Here is a 22,450-nt window from a genome sequence, read left to right as displayed (position 1 = left end):
ATAAAAGCAACTTTGGATTTCTTTTTTTTTTTTTTTTTTGCAACTTTGGATTTCTTAAAAAAAAATCCGGGATCCCTGGGTGGTGCAGCGGTTTAGTGCCTGCCTTTGGCCCAGGGCGTGATCCTGGAGACCCAGGATCGAATCCCACGTCGGGCTCCCAGTGCATGGAGCCTGCTTCTCCCTCTGCCTGTGTCTCTGCCTCTCTCTCTCTCTCTCTCTCTCTGTGTGTGTGACTATCATAAATAAATAAAAATTAAAAAAAAAATCCAATTCTGTTATCCAACCTATCCATCCAACTGTGGGAATGATGTTGTCAGTTGTTTTTGGTTTCTATGTCCAAAGCCATTCCAAAAAATCTTTGAACTTATAAACATATGATGGATAAAAGCATTGAGATATATTCATATGCCATAAGAATATTAGGTCTGTCCAAGGGGTGCCTTGATGGTTCATTTGGTTAAGTGTCCAACTCTTGATTTCAGCTCAGGTCATGATCTCAGGGTCATGAGACCAAGCACCATGTCAGCCTCCACCCTGAGCATGGAGCCTGCTCTCTCCCTCTCCCTTTGCCCCTTCTCCCCCACTAGCCCTCTGTCTCTAATAAAAAAAAAATTATTAGGTCTGTCCAAAAATGTTCCTGAGTCAAATAATTTAAAAAGGGTATGTCACCCAAACCCTGAACCAGTTTTCCTGTACTGGCTAATACTCAAATCCCAGCTTCTATATCAGAGTCATTATAGTGCTTCTCAAGCAATAGTTTCATTTTCTGTGAGAATCATATACACAATCACTGAGAAATATTTGTAGTCACTATACAATGAGGCTGTAGACAATTTGGAACACCTGCCCTATAATATTGATGAATGCTAAAATTTACTTCATATTAATTATAAGACATTTTATAAGAAAAATTATAGTCATCTGAATGGCTGATACTTTTATGAAACAAAACCACCAATTTCACAATATTTTCACAGCTAGGAACCAGAGTATACAATTTTATGTTGCAATGTAATAAAGAACATGTTATCATCAATCCAAACTATGTTTTTTATACATAAAATGAAATCCTGGAACTTTAAGTGTAACAGTGGGTAAATGAAAATACTTTATACTTTTAATTAAATTTCAGAGTCAATCAGTGGAGGGATAAGCAAGATGTGCTACCTTTGCCAAACTATCATTTTATGTAACTACCTTGCGGGAAAACCACTATTAATGGTTTTGAGAGTCCTTAATGCCTTAGGGCTCTCTTCATTTGCTAAGACATGATAATCAGCTATGCCAGGCTGTGTGGGCTTTGTCTCTGCCAACTCATGAATATATTTCTCAAAAAGTTTCATAAACAGAAGGGAAGATAAGCTGTTTCTGTCTTCAGAGCCTTCTGTTAAGAATTTAGAAGCTCTCTTGTTTGGAAAGAAAAAAATAAATAGAAGCCAAATTGAAAATGTCAGTCCCTAGCAGGAAAATACATTTAGGTCATATTCAAATCTAAATGATCTTAACATTGTAAGAAAAAAAAGGCAACATTATAATTTCTAATCCAAAATATTTGAACTTCTAAAACATATGTTAGTGAGGTATATTCTTCTGAGCTCTCTAAACTCTGTGAGAAAGGATCATATTATTCTCCTGCTTTCCTAAAATAGTGTTAAAAATAACCTGGATTTTTTTTTGTTGTTTTTTATGGTTTATTCTTTCAAATTTTTTCAACTGAATTTCTTACTTGTAAACTTCTTTTACATTGATGTTTAGGGGAGAATAAGTTAATTTTCAAAATGAAGAGGCAGAAATATGTGCTTGTTATTTTTTAATTTATGCTGCTACTACAACATCAAGAGGCAGAAATATATGCCTGTTATTTTTAATGTATACTGCTAATACAAGATCATCACTATACTAAAATCATAATATGGAAGAATGCAAAAATTGCCTCAAAACCATCCTTTCATTGTGGCCATATTCTTTATTAGTAAATCATTTGGTTATATGGTTTTCTTTGACCAATGAGACATTAGCAAATGTGAAATGCTGGGGCTGGTTTGCTGGTTCCTTTAGGAAATGTAGTAGAGTTAAAGAAGTATCTCCCAGATCCTCCTTGGAGAAAGAATTTACTGTCCAACTTCAGAAAGTACAGTTAGTAAATAATCTATAGTTATCAGTTCCTTCAGAGTCAGCCTCAATGATTCATGTTCCTGGAGGTGAAGCCTTTCTAGTATTCACTATTCACTCTAGAACTCCATGATGAACTGGAAGAGGGACTCAGTGGACCAGTTTCACAGTTTGACTTCTCTCTTTCCAACTATGGTGTTGTTGTTGTTGCTGTTGTGTTGTTGCTGTTGTTGTTTGGCTTCTTTTTATAGGTATTGGTCACAAATAAATAACTTGCACTTCACAGTTCAACTCCAGATATGATTCCAGAAAACTCAACTTGAGACTCCATTAAAATGTGAACAAGCTTGGTTTAGTTTACTGGAAGAGAAGATAGTATCTGGAGAATATATGAGCTATATCAGCTGAAGCTCTACTGGAACAACCAGCCCTAGCTAACTGGTTTTCTGATTGAAAACATATGAGTGAGCCCAGCTGAGATGAACAGAAGAATCATCCAACTTAGCCCAACCCAAACTGCTGACCTATGGTTTGTGCTTTGATTAATAGTTGTTTAAAAACAAAAACAAACAAACAAAACAAAACCCTACTTTGTTTTGTGGTAGTTTATTACAGAGGAGAGTTAACATAAAAAAGATTAATAATTAAAATTAAAGAGCTGCTGAAAAAAATTTTAAACCATGCAACACCGATTTACTGACTTAAATATAAGTTGAAGTAGCAAAAGGGCCAAGGGCTTGAATCAAAAGGGTATGAGTTAAACAAGGAAGAGACCACTGGGCTCCCAACTGTCTACAAGCAGAAAGCACACTGGCACAGCTATTTAGTAGCAAATATGGACTATTTGTTAGGAAATATAAAGGAAGTCTTGGAGAAAAGAGTTTATAAACCTGAGAGCAGAGCCAAGAGATTTGAAGAATGTTTAATGGGGGAGGATTCCTAGAGAAAATTGGAGGGAAAAAAATGACACAGGAGTCATTTCCAGGGAGCCAAATCTATGCCTAATAAAGACAGATCATTTGTTACCAGAGAAGGTAGCCTTTATAATATGTGCCAGCTGGATTTCAGAATGCCAAGGAGCAGCAACTGTTAGAGGAATAGAAATGTCCATAGCAGATAACGCCCTGTCTCAACATGATATGTTGGGTGAGTCAGATGCAGAAGACATCTTTTTAGTTCATCAGTTTCTGTATTCAAGAAACATCCTTAATATATAATTAAAGTACATGAAATCCTGGACTTCAAGGCTGATACAACGGTTTTACTCAATTTATGGAGGTTTCTAGAATGGCAATAAGGAAACTTTTTATGTGGAACGACTGTGAATAATTTATGGCCAATGGTAAGACTGTTTAGTAGTTTGTAAAAATGGCTACAAAGGTTTTCTCTCCCTTGGTCCATGTCCTTCAGGAATAAGTTTTCATCATGACTTTAAGATTGGCCATGTTGCTGGATTTACCAATAGGATAATAAGCAAATGTAACACAAGCATATGCTTAAAATTGCTTGTGTTTTAGGGCAAGTTCACTTGTTGAATTTGGGAAACATGGCACCATATGAACAGCCTAACTTGTCGGCCAGTGAGAGATGTCATGGAACAAAGATGAATCCTGAACTGAGGCTGCCCTAGAACAACAGGCGCTTTCTTCCACAGCTGACTGGCAGCTGACAGCATAAATATGGGTGATTCAGCTGAGATGTGTAGAACTACCCAGTTGTACCAACCCAAATAACCACCCCACAAAATCTGTAGCCAAATACAGTATTTAAAACCAGTAGGTTTTGGGGTAGGTACACAGAAAGTTAACTAAATCAAATATAAAATATATCCTAAATTAATAGTTTTATGAACATTAAGCCCATAATATAGTGCAAAGGAAAATTTAAATTCAATAATGTAACACAACTGTTAAGCTGCTGTGTTCATTAGTATTTCAGATTTAATTCCATTTCATCAAAGTTTAATTTTACTTGAGAATACAAACATATTATTATGACAATATATCACACTGATAGCTTAATTCATGAAAACATTCAAGTAACATTTATTTCAATTAATTATTATCATGATTGCTTATCAGCTCATGGGCATATGAGTCAATGATTTTTGATAATTCGATACTTTTAAAATATGAATTAGAATGTTTTATATAACTGTACTTCTCATTTTGAAGTAGTATATTCAATATTTAAGAATTTTCTGCTTCTTTAGAAAAAGCAAAAAAAATCATCAAACTATCATGTCTGTTGAGAATAAAGAACTTGGGGGTGAGGGTTAAAACTATTGCTCAGTTATACAATTCCTTTATGTGCCAGCAACAGCTGGGCAATCCACTTTCCGTCAAAACTATCTACAGTAAGAAGCTTGCCCACGGCCAAGTCAATAATTATAGAATCAAATGGTTCATCAACTTTCTTCCAAGGTTTAATTTGGCACACAGTACTTTGAAAAATAAAACCATTATAAAATATTATTATGACTCCTGAATTTAATATCCAGCTAGTGTTTCTGACTTAGGTGGAATAAATTGAAATCCTTTCATTAATATGTTAATGGAATCATTGTAAAATTGAATTTTGATAGTAATCCCCTTGGAATTGCTTATGTTATATTGCTGAGTTTCCTATGATTTTAAACAGATGATGCTTGTCTTGCGACCTTAAAACATCAATGCAAGGTTCTGTGTCAATTTCCTGACAACAAAATAAGTTTTAATCTGATTATTCTTGATTTGAAGATTTGCTAATATTCTTGTTTAATTTGTGAAGAGTAGGTTTTAGTAGAATGTTTCATAGATATCCTATTATAGGAAATAAATGTGATCTTATAAGTATTCCTGAGGTGGCATCATACCTAAGTATGTGGTTTGTAGATATTGGTGAGTTAAAACAAAAATTCAGATGTCCAAAGAATCATGTTGGTAACATTGTATGCTCAGTAAAAGCTAGGCGGACCAGGATTTCTGAACAACCATTCAGAAGGAATTCATGATGCAATCATGTAAATGAATATATTGGATACTATAAAACAAACAGTGGTCCTTTTCCATATAAAAGCTGAATAAAGCATTTTGAAATAACATCTTGTCTATGGACCTCTAGAAAGATAATTTTTAGTCCTCAAAGAAGTAGGAATTATGTTACCAAAAACATAAAAATAGTCTCAAAAGTACTTGTTCAAAATGTAAATTTCTATTCCACTCCTCCTTTTCCATATGAATCAGAAGTAGGGGTAAAAATATGGATTTCCAGCAAGTGCTGTAACTAAGTGGTTCTCAAAGTATTTCTGTAATATAGAGCATTTACTATGAAAATATTTTTATATTGATATACTATTGCTTATTAAATCTCATTGACAGTCATGCAAGTACCTTTCAATATCATTTATTTTATTGCTCAAAATAATCATATGAAATAGATATACCTATGTTATAGCTGTAGAAACTGCAGTTGAAAAATTAAACAATTAACCCAAATCACACAGATATCAAAGAATAAAGCCAAGGAAGTAATTCTGATATATCTGACTTCAATGGTAATGATAATGATTTTTTAATTAAATGCCCTAATATTTTACTTTGATTCTTCAGGTCTTTAGGGCTAAAATAACCAAACTCAGATAATGAAGGCTACTATAAATGTTGCCATTATGTATAGATACTTAGAAATGGATTGTATGATGAATAGACATAGAAAATAGAAGGAATCACTATGAGAAATTTAGTGATATCTGACTTTAAGCAACTGCATTTCTTTAAAGCCAGTTTTAAATTATTATCATTTTTCCATATTCCAAAGTTCAAGAAAACCATGGAAAATATCATAAAATACCATATATATATGTGTGTGTGTGTGTATATATATATATATATTTATGTGTGTGTGCATGTATCTGATATTAAATATATATAGCATAGTGTATAAATAATATTAAATACATATATACATGTATATATAGTATTAAAAGTCAATAAGGTAGGTGAAATAATTAATAAGTGCTGATAGGCCAGAATATGTTAAGATTCTTAGATAAACAAAACATTTATGATATATTCATCATAGGCACCTGGACGGCTCAGTTGGTTAAGCATTTGCCTTTGGGTCAGGTATGATCCTGTCTGGGATCCAGCCCCACACTGGGCTCTCTGCCCACTGGGGAGCCTGCTTCTCCCTGTCCTTCTGCTGCTCCCCCTGCTTATGCTCTCTTACACTCTCTCTGTCAAATAAATAAAATCTTTTTAAAAATGTTTAAATAAATCTAAAAAAAGAAAAATTCATCACATTATTGATGGATGTACTTTCCACATTTTTTCCCTTGGGATATCTTGGTTTTGTTTTGTTACCAGTTTGGTTTCATAGATTTAGTTGAAAAGTGTTTCCTCTTTTACTTTTTAGAAGGTTTGTGAAAAGTGCATGTTAATTCTTCATTAAACATTTATAAAATTTACAGTGAAGGCATCAGATTGTAGGCTATTCCGGTTTTGGAGATTTCCTTTTTTATTACTAATCAATCTCTTTTGTTGTTATAGGTCTATTCATATTCTCAGTTTGTTTTTAGTAAGATTTGGTAGTCTGAATTGACATTTTTTCATTTCATTAAAGTTATGTAATCCCATATTAAAGTATTCATGGTATTCCCTGTAATCATATTTCTGTAAGATCTGTAATAATGTTCTTTCAACCTTGATTTTAGTAATCTGATTCTTCTCTAATTTTTCTCAGGACACCTGGGTGGCTCAGCGGTTGAGCATCTGCCTTCAGCTCAGGGCATGATCCTAGGATCCAGGATAGAGTCCCACATTAGGCTTCTAGCAGGAAGACTGTTTCTCCCTTTGCCTGTGTCTCTGCATCTGTGTGCCTCTGTCTCATGAATAAATAAATTAAATGGTCAGCTAAATGTCAGTTGTGATGAGCTTTTTGGTTTCATCGGGTTTCTCTATTGTTTTTCTACCCCCTATTTCATTTACTTCTGTTCTAATCTTTATTATTTCCTTCTTTCTGCTTGCTTTTAGTTTGTTTTTATTCTCCTAGTTTCTCAGAGTATAAACTTAGGTTAGTTGATATTTTTCCCTTTTAAAATAGAGACTTTTATAAGTAATAATGAGTGTTTAAAGAAGTTGTACTCCACAAATTATGGTATGCTGTATTTCATTTTAATTTGCCTCTAATTATTATTGAAATTCTCTTGGACTTGTTGGATTCATTGCTTATTTAGGAGATTTTACTTCTCCCTTTTTAAAAAATTTTCCCTCTAGTTTTAATTTCCCAAATTTCTGCTACTGTTTATAGATTTCATTGCATTATGTTGGAGAACATACTTTGTATGATTTAAACAGTTTTGAAATAATGAGATTTGTTTTATAGTCTAACATATGGAATACCTAGAAATACCACATGCACTTGAGAAGAATGCACATTTTGTTGTCATGAGTGGAGTGTTCTATAGTTGTATGCCCATAAATACTACAATTTCATAGTATTGTTCAAATCCTCTATGTTTTCCTTATTGATCTTTTGACTAGTTGTCCTAGTCATTAAGGAAAATGGAGCACTGAATTCTTCAATTCTTATTATTGTGTTGCCTATTTTTCCTATTAATTCTTGTTTCAGTACTTATTGGTAGGTGCATATATATTTATAATTTTCTATCTTCCTGATATATTAACACTTTCATAATTTTATAAAATGTCCTTTTTGTTTCCAATTATATTTTTTTACTAAAGTTTGCTTTGTCTGATATTAGTATATCCAATCCAGCTCTTTTGATTACTGCTGGCATGTATATCTTTCTGTTCCATTACAATAGAATCAATCCATTTTCATTCTATTTGTTTTTCATTTACTTCAACCAATTTGGGTCTTTGAATCTAAAGTGTACTTCTCAGCACATAGTTGAATCACAATTTTTTAGACATGTATATCAATCTCTCCCTTTTGAATGAAATTTCTAATCCATTTTCATTGAGCATAATTATTGATATGCTAGGAGTTATGTCTTTCATTTTGCAAGTTGTTTTCTATTTGTGTTACTTTCTTGGGTCCTCTGCTTTTATATTACTGTTTTCTTTGTGTTAAATATATATTCTTAGCATACCTTTTAATTTTTTGTTTTTGTTGAATAAATGTGTACCAGATTGCTGCATGCCTTCAGTTAATTTACAGAGTTCTAAAAAAAAAAAAAAAAAAACTTATTTTGACTTTTTAAGAATTTTTGGCTAGCTTCCTCATTCCTTTTATGGAACTTAGAATTTTTAGAGGTCTTTGCTATTCTTTCTGATGTCATCCCTGTGAACCATTTTTGATTGACATATTAGAGCTATCTTAATGACTATAAATTAAAAAAAAACAACATAAAAGTGAGTCCACACAAGTGATTAATCTATCTGTTATAATTTTTTAAGGGCACAGTTTCTGTCACATTAACTATCAAATTCATATTTGAAGTCTTCTGTAATAATAAAATTGGTTTATAAAAGTCCCAAGGCAAAATCATCTAGCTCTAAGTAATTGCTCTAATTATAAACATTAGTACTTCTCCGTTAAATATCTGATTTTTTATATCAATTTCAAATTAGATTATCTGCTGTTCACTAAATCAAATATCAAATTACTCAGGCAGAATATTATAATTTCTGTGTCCCAAAATGTATCAAAGAAACTTGGAGAAATATTTTTAATGTTTTTAAAATACCTAAAACTATATAAAAATGAATCTTAAGTGAAAAAATGTGGCATGTATATTTCTTCAGTTCATTATCTTATTGTAGTTTTTTTTTTTTTTTTATAAATTTTTTTTTTTTAATTTTTATTTATTTATGATAGTCACAGAGAGAGAGAGAGGCAGAGACACAGGCAGAGGGAGAAGCAGGCTCCATGCACCGGGAGCCCGACGTGGGATTCGATCCCGGGTCTCCAGGATCGCGCCCTGGGCCAAAGGCAGGCGCCAAACCGCTGCGCCACCCAGGGATCCCATCTTATTGTAGTTTTATGAATAAGTTTGTAAAGTCATCTAATCCAAATTTCTATTATCTCATTAACAGATGGCAACTCAAATTTTATTTGGATACTTATTAATAAAACACAATTCATGAAGTGGTTTGGGAAGCTCTAATTATTATCATTTTTTCTCAGCTAAATGAAAGTCTAATTATTTGAAATTTATATTTTAGCTCCTGCCTGAATTCTGGAATAAAACAAAACAAATATGTTACTCTTTCTCCAAAGAAGAACCTCACATAATGAATATAATGAAAATATTGTACTTACACTTCCTTCAAGTGAATGAATTATAAAAATAATCCCAAAAATTGTAAAGTCTTTTGTGTTCTTCTGTTGAAGTGTTAGAAAATTAGTTTGGCAGAGCAGTACTGAAAATCTTTTCTGAAAAATCACTGGACTGTGAGTGGTCAAGATGTCTGCGTACTCCTTACTATTCCTTCTATCAAGAAGTGAATTAATTTCCATTCAATTTTGGCTATCCTTAGTGATTTTCTTTACCTTTTACCAAACAGAAGTGATATTCTGGAACTTCTGATAATAGATCCCAAGAAATGCTATAGTTTCTACTCAAGCCCCTCAGGATGCTCTTTCTCATTATGTTCCTTTTAGAATATTACCTCTCAAAACTTAGCTACCATGCTGTAGACACCCAAGCCACATGAAAAGACCATGTGTAGGTGTGTGTGTGTGTGTGTGTGTGTGTGTGTGTGTCTAAACTCCAGCTGAACTCCTAGTCAATATCCAGTATCACCTGTCGGTCATATTCGTGGCAGTGGGACTCCCTGGAAATCTACATTGGTTGAGTCATTAATGACTAAAGCCTCAACACCATGGGACACAATCAGATGAAGAATGTGAGGCAAGAATCCTCAGCTAAATCTGTCCATCTCAAGGATCATGAAAAGTAAAGATTAACTGTTTTAAGCCATTAGGTTTGGAGATTGTGGGTTTTTTGTTTTGCTTTGTTTTGTTTTTTGCTTGTTTTCCTGAACATGAAATAATAGAAACAGAAAAATAGTCCATTGTTCTGGATAGAATTTACATATTAATGCAGGCTCCTTATATTGACTTATGCATTGTACTCCTGGCTAATTTTAAACATGCACTCAAATTCCTAAATGAAATTTTTAACCAAACCACTAAACACTAAACTAAGTCTTACAGATTTTTTTTATTTTGGGGAAGAAAAAAAGCAAAACACTACTACATTGTAAAGTTAGGTCTTATTTATCAAATTACTATTTATTAAATTAATATTGCATAAAGTATTTATTTTGAATGAAAAATAATTTCATATTTGTCAGGAATTATTAAACACTATTTAATGTTTGGCTTTAAAACCCTCTATTTAAAGCCTCAAATACTGAATATGAAAAATTAAGGATTATTTTACACCTCATATTGGAGAAAATAATGAGTATTAGGGACAGAACAAATAATTGAGTAACATGAAACTGTCTTATGAGTGTATAAAGTGAACATTCAAAGAATAGGAAATATTTATAATAAATTATCTCTACAACTATTAAATCTATGACTATTCTCGCTCAAATTCTAGATAATAATTTGCTTTCATCTTTTTTTCTATTTCTCCTGACAATATTGACTTTGATATCAAAGTTCTCTTTTGGTCACTAGAATATATTATCCATCATTTTTAACATGAGGACAACAAAGAAAACTAATATGGTGAGAAGAACCAAAAGAAACAATTAAAATTCCACGAAGCTATTTGTAGATTTAATATATTATAGCCAGCTTTATAAAGTTCATTACATGACTTCTTTTAACATTTCAATGCCTCCTTATAAGAGTTCAAAAAAAGGTGTATCTTAAAAAAATAGCAATTTGTAAAATATACTATCATTATAGAATTCTTTCTCTATTTAAAATTTGCCTATGGGATGCCTGGGTGGCTCAGCGGTTGAGCATCTGCCTTCAGCTCAGGGCGTGATCCTGGAGTTCCAGGATCAAGTCCCGCATCGGGTTCCCTGCATGGATCCTGCTTCTCCCTCTGCCTATATCTCAGTCTCTCTGTCTCTCTGTCTCTCTCTCTCTCTCTGTGTCTCTCATGAATAAATAAATAAAATCTTTAAAAATAAATAAATAAATAGATAGATAGATAGATGATAGATAAAATTTGCTTGTGTTTAGCCTACTTATATATTTTATGTGAAATTTGATTTTAGTTTAGAAAGTAATTCTCTAATATAATTTCCTAAACTTAACTACAAGCAAATATCAAATTATTTCAGATTCCAAAATACCATTATTACTAACATATTGAGGGTCTTTTTCTTTTTCTTTTCTAATGACCATAAAATGACTACGTTTGGGCAAAGCTTACATTAGGAAAGGGACATTAGTATAGACTAGTGGTGAACTCCTTTTGGGCAAACTGATATGCTGTTGTTGGTTCTATATAGAATGTATAGTTGGAATATATTCATTATCTATTTCTGTCCCATAAATCCTGGGGATGGAGTAATCTATAGATTGGAAAGAGGTAGAGAAGTACTAGTACTTTTGAGTCTGCACAATTTTAAGATTCCTTTGAGTTAAATGTCTCTGTGATTGATGCCTTGATATTTGGAGCCTCTGGGAAAAGGAGTCCCTTAGGATGTTGTACTCATCACCTCTCTGACACAGCTATCAGGAAAAACCCATCAGAAGAGCATATTACTACTGGACTCTTACTGAAATTTAATATCTCATTCATGGAAACGATGTAATTCACTTATCTGATGTTTCCATTTTGGGAGAGTCAACTCAGACTCAGTAACTATAACAATATTAGAAGTTTCCCTGCCCAAAGCCTCACTTTTATCAAACGGAAATAGTATATTTAAGAGCTGACATATACACTATAGCACTTAGGTTTTAGATAAAAACACTGAATATACATTTCTGAAAGAAGATATTCAAGACTAGTCAAAACTCAAGTCAAGGATCTCTTGGCTTCTCTTTCCTTCCAGTTTCCATTTATTGGGGAGGCTTTTTTGGTTAAAAGTTTGAATACTAGGGAATTTATTTCAAGACTACTACACTAAAGGTAGAGTACTATGAAATAAGATGTCATTAAGGATCCTACAGCTTCCAAATCTTCACTCTAAAGTCACCACAGGAGGGAGGGGGCAAGATGTCGGAAGAGAAGGGTCCCCAAGTCACCTGTCCCCACCAAATTACCTAGATAACTTTCAAATCATCCTAAAAACCTACGAATTCGACCTAAGATTTAAAGAGAGAACAGATGGAATACTACAGTGAGAAGAGTTCACGCTTCTATCAAGTACAACTTGTTTTTGACCACTCTGCACTGAGCAAAATGACTAGAAGGAAAAACTCACCTCCAAAGAATCAGAAACAGTCCTTTCTCCCAGATAGTTACAAAATTGGGATTACAATTCAATGTCAGAAAGACAATTCAGGGGCAGCCCTGGTGGCGCAGTGGTTTAGCGCCGCCTGCAGCCCGGGATGTGGTCCTGGAGACCCCGGATCAAGTCCCACATCAGGCTTGTTGCATGGAGTCTGCTTCTCCCTCTGCCTGTGTCTCTGCATCTCTCTCTCTCTCTCTCTCTCTGTGCCTCTATGAATAAATAAATAAAATCTTTAAAAAAAAAAAAAGAAAGAAAGACAATTCAGAAGCAGTATTATAAAACTACTGGTGGCTCTAGAAAGAAGCATAAAGGATTCAAGAGACTTCATGACTGCAGAATTTAGATCTAATAAGGCCGAAATTAAAAATCAATTAAATGAGATGTAATCCAAACTAGAGACCCTAAAGACGAGGGTTAATGAGGTAGAAGAATGACTCAGTGACATAGGAGACAAGGCAAGGAAGAAAACTGAGGAAAAAGAGAAAATCAATGAAAAGATCATGAGAATAGGTAAAGGGAAATAAATGACAGCCTCAGAAAGAAAAATCTATGTTTAATTGGGGTTCCTGAGGATGCCGAAAAGGACAGAGGTCCAGAATATGTATTTGAACAAATCATAGCTGAGAACTTCCCTAATTTGGGGAGGGAAACAGGCATTCAGATCCAGGAGATAGAGAGATCCCCCCTAAAATCAATATAAACCGCTAAACACCTTGACATTTAATAGTGAAACTTGCAAATTCCAAAGATAAAAAGAAGATCCTTAAAGCAGCAAGAGACAAGAAATCTCTAACTTTCATGGGGAGAAATATTAGATTAACAGCAGACCTCTCCACAGAGACCTAGCAGGCCAGAAAGGGCTGGCAGGATATATTCAGGGTCCTAAATAAGAAGAACATGCAGCCAAGAATACTTTATCCAGCAAGCCTCTCGTTTAGATTAGGAGAGATAAAGAGCTTCCAAGATAGGCAGAAACTGAAAGAATATGTGACCATGAAGCCAGCTCTGCAAGAAATACTAACGGGATTCTCTGCAAGAAATACTAAGGAGGAAGTCCAAGGGAAAAATCTACAAAAACAGGGACTGAATAGGTTATCATGATGACACTAAACTCATATCTTTCAATAGTAACTCTGAACGTGAATGGGCTCAAGGACCCCATCAAAAGGGGCAGGGTTTCAGACAGGATAAAAAAGCAAGACCCAAAAAAAAAAAAAAAAAAAAAAAAAAAAGCAAGACCCATCTATTTGCTGTCTACAAGAGACTCATATTAGACAGGATACCTACAACCTGAAAATAAAAGGTTGGAGAACCATGTACCATTCAAATGGTCCTCAAAAGAAAGCAGGGGTAGCCATCCTTATATCAGATAAAGTTTATCCCGAAGACTGTGGTGAGAGATGAAGAGGGACACTATCTCATACTTAAAGGATCTATCCAACAAGAGGACCTAACAATCATGAATATCTATGCCCCGAATGTGGGAGCTGCCAAGTATATCAATCAATCAATAACCAAAGTTAAGACATACTTAGATAATAATACACTTATACTTGGTGACTTGAATGTAGCACTTTCTACAATCGACAGGTTTTCTAAGCACAACATTTCCAAAGGAACAAGAGCTTTAAATAATACCCTGGACCAGATGGATTTCACAGATATTTACAGAACTTTACATACAAACGCAACTGAATACACATTCTTCTCAAGTGCACATGGAACTTTCTCCAGAATAGACTACATACTGGGTCACAAATCAGGTCTTAACCAATACCAAAAGATTGGGATTTTCCCCTGCATATTTTCAGACCATAATGCTTTGAAACTTGAACTCAGTAACAAGAAGAAACTTGGAAGAATTTCAAACACATGGAGGTTAAAGAGCATCCTGCTAAAAGATGAAAGAGTAAACAGGAAATAAGAGGAGAATTAAAAAGATTCATGGAAACTAATGAGAGAGAAGATACAACCCGTCAAAATCTTTAGGATACAGCAAAAGCAGTCCTGAGGGAGAAATACATCACAATACAAGCATCCATCCAAAAGCTGGAAAGACTCGAATACAAAAGCTAACGTGCACCTAAAGGAGCTGGAGAAAAAACAGCAAATAGATCCTACACCCAGCAGAAGAAGAGAATTAGTAAAGATTCAAGCAGAACTCAATGAAATAGAGACCAGAAGAACTGTGGAAAATATTAACAAAACCAGGAGTTGGTTCTTTGAAAGAATTAATAAAATAGATAAACCATTAGCCAGCCTTATTAAAAAGAAGAGAGAAAAGACTCAATTTAATAAAATCATTAATGAGATAGGAGAGATCACCACCAACACCAAGAATATACAAAGGATTTTAGAAACATACTATGAGCAGCTATATGCCAATAAATTAGGCAATCTAGAAGAAATGGATGCATTTCTGGAAAACCACAAACTACCACAACTTGAACAGGAAGAAATAGAAAACCTGAATAGGCCAATAACCAGGGAGGAAATTGAAGCAGTCATAAAAAACCATCCAAGACACAAAAGTCCAGGGCCAGATGGTTTCCCAGGGGCATTCTATCAAACATTTAAAGAAGAAACCATACCTATTCTACTAAAGCTGTTCTGAAAGATAGAAAGAGATGGAGTACTTCCAAACTCGTTCTGTGAAGCCAGCATCACCTTAATTCCAAAACCAAAGACCCCACCAAAAAGGAGAATTATAGACCAATATCCTTGATGAACATGGATGCAAAAATTCTCAACATGATAGTAGCCAATAGGATCCAACAATACATTAAGAATATTATTCACCATGACCAAGTGGGATTTATCCCCGGGACACAAGGCTGGTTCAACACTTGTAAAGCAATCAACGTGATTGATCAGATCAGCAAGAGAAAAAACAAGGACCATATGATCCTCTCAATAGATATGGAGAAAGAATTTGACAAAATACAGCATCCATTCCTGACCAAAACTCTTCAGAGTGTAGGGATAGAGGGAACATTCCTCAACATCTTAAAAGCCATCTACGAAAAACCCACAGCAAATATAATTCTCAATGGGGAAGCACTGGGAGCCTTTCCCCTAAGATCAGGAACAAGACAGGGATGTCCACTCTCACCACTGCTATTCAACATAGTACTGGAAGTCCTAGCCTCAGCAAACAAAAAGACATTAAAGGCATTCAAATTGGGAAAGAAGAAGTCAAACTCTCCCTCTTCACCGATGACATGAAACTCTACATAGAAAACCCGAAAGACTCCACTCCAAGATTGCTAGAACTCATACAGCAATTTGGCAGTGTGGCAGGATACAAAATCAATGCCCAGAAGTCAGTGGCATTTCTATACACTAACAATGAGACTGAAGAAAGAGAAATTAAGGGGTCAATCCCATTTGCAATTGCACCCAAAAGCATATGATACCTAGAATAAACCTAACCAAAGAGGTAAAGGATCTATACCCTCAAAACTATAGAACACATCTGAAAGAAATTGAGGAAGACACAAAGAGATGGAAAAATATTCAATGATCATGGATTGGCAGAATTAATATTGTGATAATGTCAATGTTACCCAGGGCAATATACACGTTTAATGCAATCCCTATCAAAATACCATGGACTTTCTTCAGAGAGTTGGAACAAATTATCTTAAGATTTGTGTGGAAGCAGAAAAGACCCCGAATAACCAGGGGAATTTTAAAAAAGAAAACCATATCTGGGGGCATCACAATGCCATATTTCAGGTTGTACTACAAAGCTGTGGTCATCAAGACAGTGTGGTACTGGCACAAAAACAGACACATAGATCAATGGAACAGAATAGAGAATCCAGAAGTGGACCCTCAACTTTATGGTCAACTAATATTCGACAAAGGAGGAAAGACTATCCATTGGAAGAAAGACAGTCTCTGGGATCCCTGGGTGGCGCAGCGGTTTGGCGCCTGCCTTTGGCCCAGGGCGCGATCCTGGAGACCCAGGATCGAATCCCACATCAGGCTCCCGGTGCATGGAGCCTGCTTCTCCCTCTGCCTGTGTCTCTGCCTCTCTCTCTCTCTCTCTGTGACTATCATAAATAAATAAAAATTAAAAAAAAAATTTAAAAAAAAAAAAAAAAAAAAAGAAAGACAGTCTCTTCAATAAATGGTGCTGGGAAAACTGGACATCCACATGCAGAAGAATGAAACTAGACCACTCTCTTGCACCATACACAGAGATAAACTCAAAATGGATGAAAGATCTAAATGTGAGACAAGATTCCATCAAAATTCTAGAGGAGAACATAGGCAACACCTTTTTTGAACTTGGCCAGAGTACCTTCTTGCAAGATACATCCCCATGAAGGCAAGGGAAACAAAAGAAAAATGAATTATTGGGACTTCATCAAGATAAGAAGCTTTTGCGCAGCAAAGGATACCGTCAACAAAACTCAAAGACAACCTACAGAATGGGAGAAGACATTTGCAAATGACGTATCAGATAAAGTGCTAGTTTCCAAGATCTATAAAGAACTTCTTAAACTCAACACCAAAGAAACAAACAATCCAATCATGAAATGGGCAAAAGATATGAACAGAAATCTCAGAGGAAGACATAGACATGGCCAACAAGCACATGAGAAAATGCTACGCATCACTGGCCATCAGGGAAATACAAATCAAAACCACAAGATACCACCTCACACCAGTGAGAATGGGGAAAATTAACAAGACAGGAAACAAGAAATGTTGGAGAGGATGTGGAGAAAGGGGAATCCTCTTGCACTGTTGTTGGGAATGTGAACTGGTGCAGCCACTCTGGAAAACTGTGTGGAGATTCCTCAAAAAGTTCAAAATAGAGCTACCATATGACCAAGCAATTGCACTGCTGGGTATTTACCCCAAAGATACAGATGTAGTGAAATACATCTCATCAAGAGTTAAAAATAGATCTGCCCTACGACCCAGCAATTGCACTGCCGGGGATTTATCCCAAAGATATAGATGCAGTGAAACGGCAGGACACCTGCACCCTGATGTTTATAGCAGCAATGTCCACAGCAGCCAAACTGTGGAAAGAGCCTCAGTGTCCATTGACAGATGAATGGAATAAGAATATGTGGCTTTTGTACAATGGAATATTACTCAGCCATTAGAAATGACAAATACCCACCTTTTGCTTCGACATGAAGGGACCTGGAGAGTATTATGCTGAGTGAAATAAGTCAATTGGAAAAGGACAAACATTATATGGGGAATTCATTTGGGGAATATAAAAAATAGTGAAAGGAAATAAAGGGGAAAGGAGGAAAAAAATGATTGGGAAATATCAGCAAGGGTGACAGAACAGGAGAGACTCATAACTCTGGGAAACGAAAAAGGGGTGGTGGAAAGGGAGGTGGGTGGGGGGTGGGGGTGACTGGGTGACAGGCACTGAGGGGGGCACTTGATGGGATAGGCACTGGGTGTTATGCTATATGTTGGTAAATTGAACTCCAATTAAAAAAAAAAGTCACCACAGAAACCTGTAAACAGAGTTCAATATTAAATGATGAACTAACCCCAGATGAGATGCATGGGCAGCGAAACAGTTTTCACGTTGACATAGATCCCTAGTCTTCCTTTTACTTAATTTTCCTACTTATTTCATAGATGTCTTTTAAGGCCAATTTCCTTTGTGGTTCCTATGCTTTTTTCAGTTTGTATGGTTTGTAAAATTCCTAGCAGCTATGGAAATAAAGAAGTCTCTGGCACCTGTTTGCTGAGAAGCAGGAAGTGATGTATAAGTCATTTTCATACTGTTTGTTAGCTAGGAGCAATTGAAGAACAGATTTTAGAACCACAGAGGAACACAATTTGGAAGTAAGGTCTAAATACAGTTGAAATGGGCAGCCCAGGTGGCTCAGTGGTTTAGCGCTGCCTTCAGCCCAGGGCATGATCCTGGAGACCTGGGATGGAGTCCCACATCGGGCTCCCTGCATGGAGCCTGCTTCTCCCTCTGCCTGTGTCTCTGCCTCTCTCTCTCTTTCTCTCTCATAAATAAATAAATAAATAAATAAATAAATAAATAAAAATAAATAAATAAATAAATAAATAAATAAATAAATAAATAAATACAGTCGAAATGGAAACTCTTCAGTAGGAGTAGATATGAAGTTCTCCTTTCCCTCTTTTTCCCAAATCTAGAGTTAAAGTCTACAAATCAAGCAGATATATTGCTGAACCCAGAGAAAGGCAGATGGAGACTCGAGTGCAGACTTGGTCTGCTGTACTTTAGACCTAGAGGGAGAAAGAAAACAAAATAGATGTCCACCTCAGTTCACCAAGACAGAGGATAGGATATTTATTGTGGGGAGAAACATTCTAAGTAAAAAAAAAAAAAAAAGAAAAAAAAAGTTCCTAGATTATCCCTTGATATTTAATAAAAATAATAATGCCAGCAGTTACTACTAACACCATTTGATTTTTTTAAGCACTGCTGGAAAATTTCAATAACTTGTCAGACATAATCCTGAAAACAACTCTACCATTTAGGTCGAGGAAGAATTAATTCCGCATCTACTGCCATTTAGCATATTAAAGATAGCAACAGATTCTTGCTTCAGATTTATCTACAAAATTTATACTCTTCCCTTCATACAACTTTCTTTCTTTCTTAATATCTTAAGTGATATCTTAATAATCAATCAATATCTTAGTATCTGGACATCACCTCAAGGCATAGGAGGCTGTAATGGACACAACAAGTATCTCTCTATAGCAACTGCCCTCACCTGACAGTTTACCAGTCTGGCAGAGTGGTAGTAAAATCTAAAACACTGTATTGGCAGCATAGATCTCATGTTGTTCTGTTGTTAGTGAAACATTTCAGAGTAGCTTGTATGTCTCTGTTTGTACAGTTGAGTATACAGTAAATAATTTAAGTAAGGAATCATTACAAGGAGAAATGAAGTAACAACCGAACAAATAGGAATTATAACCTTGAATGAATGAGCAGATCTGTAACATTTTTAAGCAAATCATCCAAAGCAATAAAATTCAGATTTCTTTTGGATTGCTTTTAGGATTGCTGAGAATAGTAAACGGATTATTCTGAGACAAAACATTATAAAGAAAACCTCTATTAAAGTTATCAATGAGCAGATGGCCTATAAAAGAAATCCAGAAAAAAAAAAATCAAGTTATGCATGAAATTTTCCCAGCAACCTTTCCAAGTGTTTAAAAACAGAATAATTGTGGCCACTCTGACTGTTTATACACAAAGATTATTCAATAACTAAATATAAACAAAAATAAGCAATTTTTTCATCAGGCTTATGGGTGCTTGAGTGTATGAGATTCCTTTTACTTTTTATTAAGAAGAGAACCTGTGTTTGATGATGAAAAGATCATGAAGAAGCTCCTGGTGACATATCACTCAAAATATGCCCATAAATTGACTAATGTAGAAAATAATTTTCAAGATGTTAGAGACCATAGGGGCACCTGGGTGGCTCAGTCGTTAAGTGTCAGACTCTTGATTTTTGGCTCAGGTCATCATCTCAGGGTTGTGAGATGGAGCCTGGCTTCAGGCTCTATGCTCAGTGTGAAGTCTGCTGGAGAGTCTCTCTCCCTCTGTCCCTCCCCACTACACACACACACACACACAAGCACTCTCTCTCTTTCTCAAAAAAAAAAAAAAAAAAAAAAAAAGTTGAAGAGCTGTTACTAAGTGGCTTATATATGAAATGCTGTGTTACAGACAACTATTACTGTTTATACTGGTATCCTCATGATCCCTTCTTCACCTGCAATAGTGCTGATAAAATTCCAATGTATGATTTTTCATTTGTATAAAAAGCGTGGTCAAAGTGAACAATAAATCATTGTTAGAAATTCTTGATTTCTGATTCCTAAACAATTTCTATTTGAATATTCCCATTCAAATATTCTAAGATCCCGACTCTTCATTGTTCATTAAATCCATATTAAAATCACTCAGGGAGCCTATAAAAATTCTGAGCTATGAAAATATGAAATGCAATGATTCTCATCCTTGTCTGTACATTAAGACCAGTTATTTGGGTGCCACTCATATATATTCTCGGGAATTCTCAGGAATTCTCAGGAATTCTCATATACAGCAAGAGTTGAAAAATTACTGCTCTATAGAAAAAACAAAATCCAGTGTAGGAATTATTTTGAAAATAGTTTAAAACCCAAAAATATCAGCTGTGAAAAATTAAAAGGAAGTAAAATAAAATACAAATTGGGACACAGAAGGGGAGAATTTCAAGAAAGTTTTTTTTTTTTTAAGAAAGCTTTGAATAAAAAGAAAACTAACATTCACTACAAAAGGAAAATATTTTATCTTCTATTTTAAACAAAGATTAATAGGAAAAGAATGATTACACAAAGGGAAGAAACAAGAATGAAAAAATAAATGGACAACTACATAATAGATTGTAAATCTTGTTAAGAATAAACTGGAGACTCAAATAGTTATATTATCCGTATTTCTGACTCCACACAAACCTAAGCTTAAAAAATATATATATGGTATTTTTAAAGTTGTTGCTTCACTCTCTCTCACAAGATCTAAAGTTCCACTTCAATGTCTCCCACATACCTCTTTTTCCTCCCCTCACTGCCAACCATCATTAGGTATGACCAACTATATAATCTGCTCAGTTTTCAAACCATGGCTGTCATTTGTTCCCTCCTCTATAATACGATGCTGAGGCCCCTTATGTTAATAAGTATGCTGTCAAATTCTGCCATCCTCTGTGGCTGTCGCAATCATAGCTGTCTTACCTAGAAATCAAGCCATAGGGAGCAACTGTGTTTATTCTTTCTGTAAAATCAACTATACATTCAAGCTGAATACTGTGCTAAATTCTTATAACTGACATATTCTCCTCAAGTAAGACCACTCTACTCTGTCACTCATCTGCACCTGGCACACAATACAGCTTCTGCATGCTGGCATCTCAACTAAGTCACAAAGGTCTTATGGCCATACTCTGGCTTCTGCCTGCTGCTGTGAGGAATCATCACTGTGAGCAAAATGGAAAGGACAGAATCATTCAGTGGCCAATGGCCTTAGTTGAGCACCGTCAACCAGCAATGCTCACCCGTCTTCAGGTGATGACCAATATTAAATCCACCAAGCTCTACATCCCTGTTTCACTTCAGCATCATTTTCCCTTGCCAAGAATTTTCCTTCTTGCATTATTCACAGTTGTTTCCTCTTCCTACCTTAATATCACACTTCTCTTTTCCAACACAAACCCATTAACTATGCCCTTTGAAACTCCTGTTCCATAACTTAAAACACTTTTTTCTTGTCCAGCATTTTGTCCTTCCTAAGCCAGATTTGTAAGACAATGGATTCTTCTATCATTTTTATGTCCAAGTTTCTCTTTCTCTTCACTCCTTTACCTATTTAGATAGGATGTATCATTCTTGTTTCCAGAACACTCTTATTTTTGTCTGGTACTTCGAAGATGCAGTTATAAATTTACCACATAAATGATACTTAAATACACGGGACTAGATGAGCTCTTCTAAAGAAAAGGCAAAATGCAAAAAGAAGAGGGAATGAGTGCATCTTGGGTTACAATTTGCAGCCTATATATTATATATATAATCTTAAATAATAATATATAAATATATAGATTGAGAGATAGAGGAGAAAGGGAGCCTATTTTTGTACTGTGCAAGGATTTTACACTTATAATGTCATTTATTAGTCAACAACTCTGTACAATAGGTTCAATACTACATTAAACAAATATGAAAACTCTCAGATATGTTAAATAAATAGTCCTAAATCATACAGCTATAACATGAAAGATTGTTTCTCTGTGGCTTCAAAGATTCACATTTTTCCACTATACTCTGTGTATGAGAGTGTGTAACTGGTTTCTGTATGTCTTCCCTCCCATTCAAGGTACAATAAGCACAAAATAAGTCTACCTGTTGAAAGACAAAAGTAGTATCAACCACCCATT

At 35.0% G+C, this 22,450-nt stretch overlaps 2 long non-coding RNA genes across 7 annotated transcripts in view; one reads left to right on the top strand and one right to left on the bottom strand.

Annotated features, from left to right (window-relative positions):
- The window catches only part of LOC144304007 (uncharacterized), a 50,466-nt gene extending 43,467 nt beyond the window's left edge, over nucleotides 1-6,999 (top strand). For both annotated transcript variants that reach the window (XR_013370985.1, XR_013370986.1), the window contains one exon: nucleotides 6,835-6,999. This is a non-coding gene — a long non-coding RNA (uncharacterized LOC144304007). The remainder of the gene's footprint in view (nucleotides 1-6,834) is intronic.
- Nucleotides 1-22,450, bottom strand: part of LOC144304006 (uncharacterized) — a 251,087-nt gene that overhangs the window by 186,916 nt on the left and 41,721 nt on the right. The window lies entirely within an intron of this gene.

The sequence above is a fragment of the Canis aureus genome, chromosome 33 (genome assembly GCF_053574225.1).
Source record: "Canis aureus isolate CA01 chromosome 33, VMU_Caureus_v.1.0, whole genome shotgun sequence".
In the NCBI taxonomy this organism is placed as follows: Eukaryota; Metazoa; Chordata; class Mammalia; order Carnivora; family Canidae; genus Canis; species Canis aureus.
This window is presented reverse-complemented; position numbering and strand designations above follow the sequence as displayed.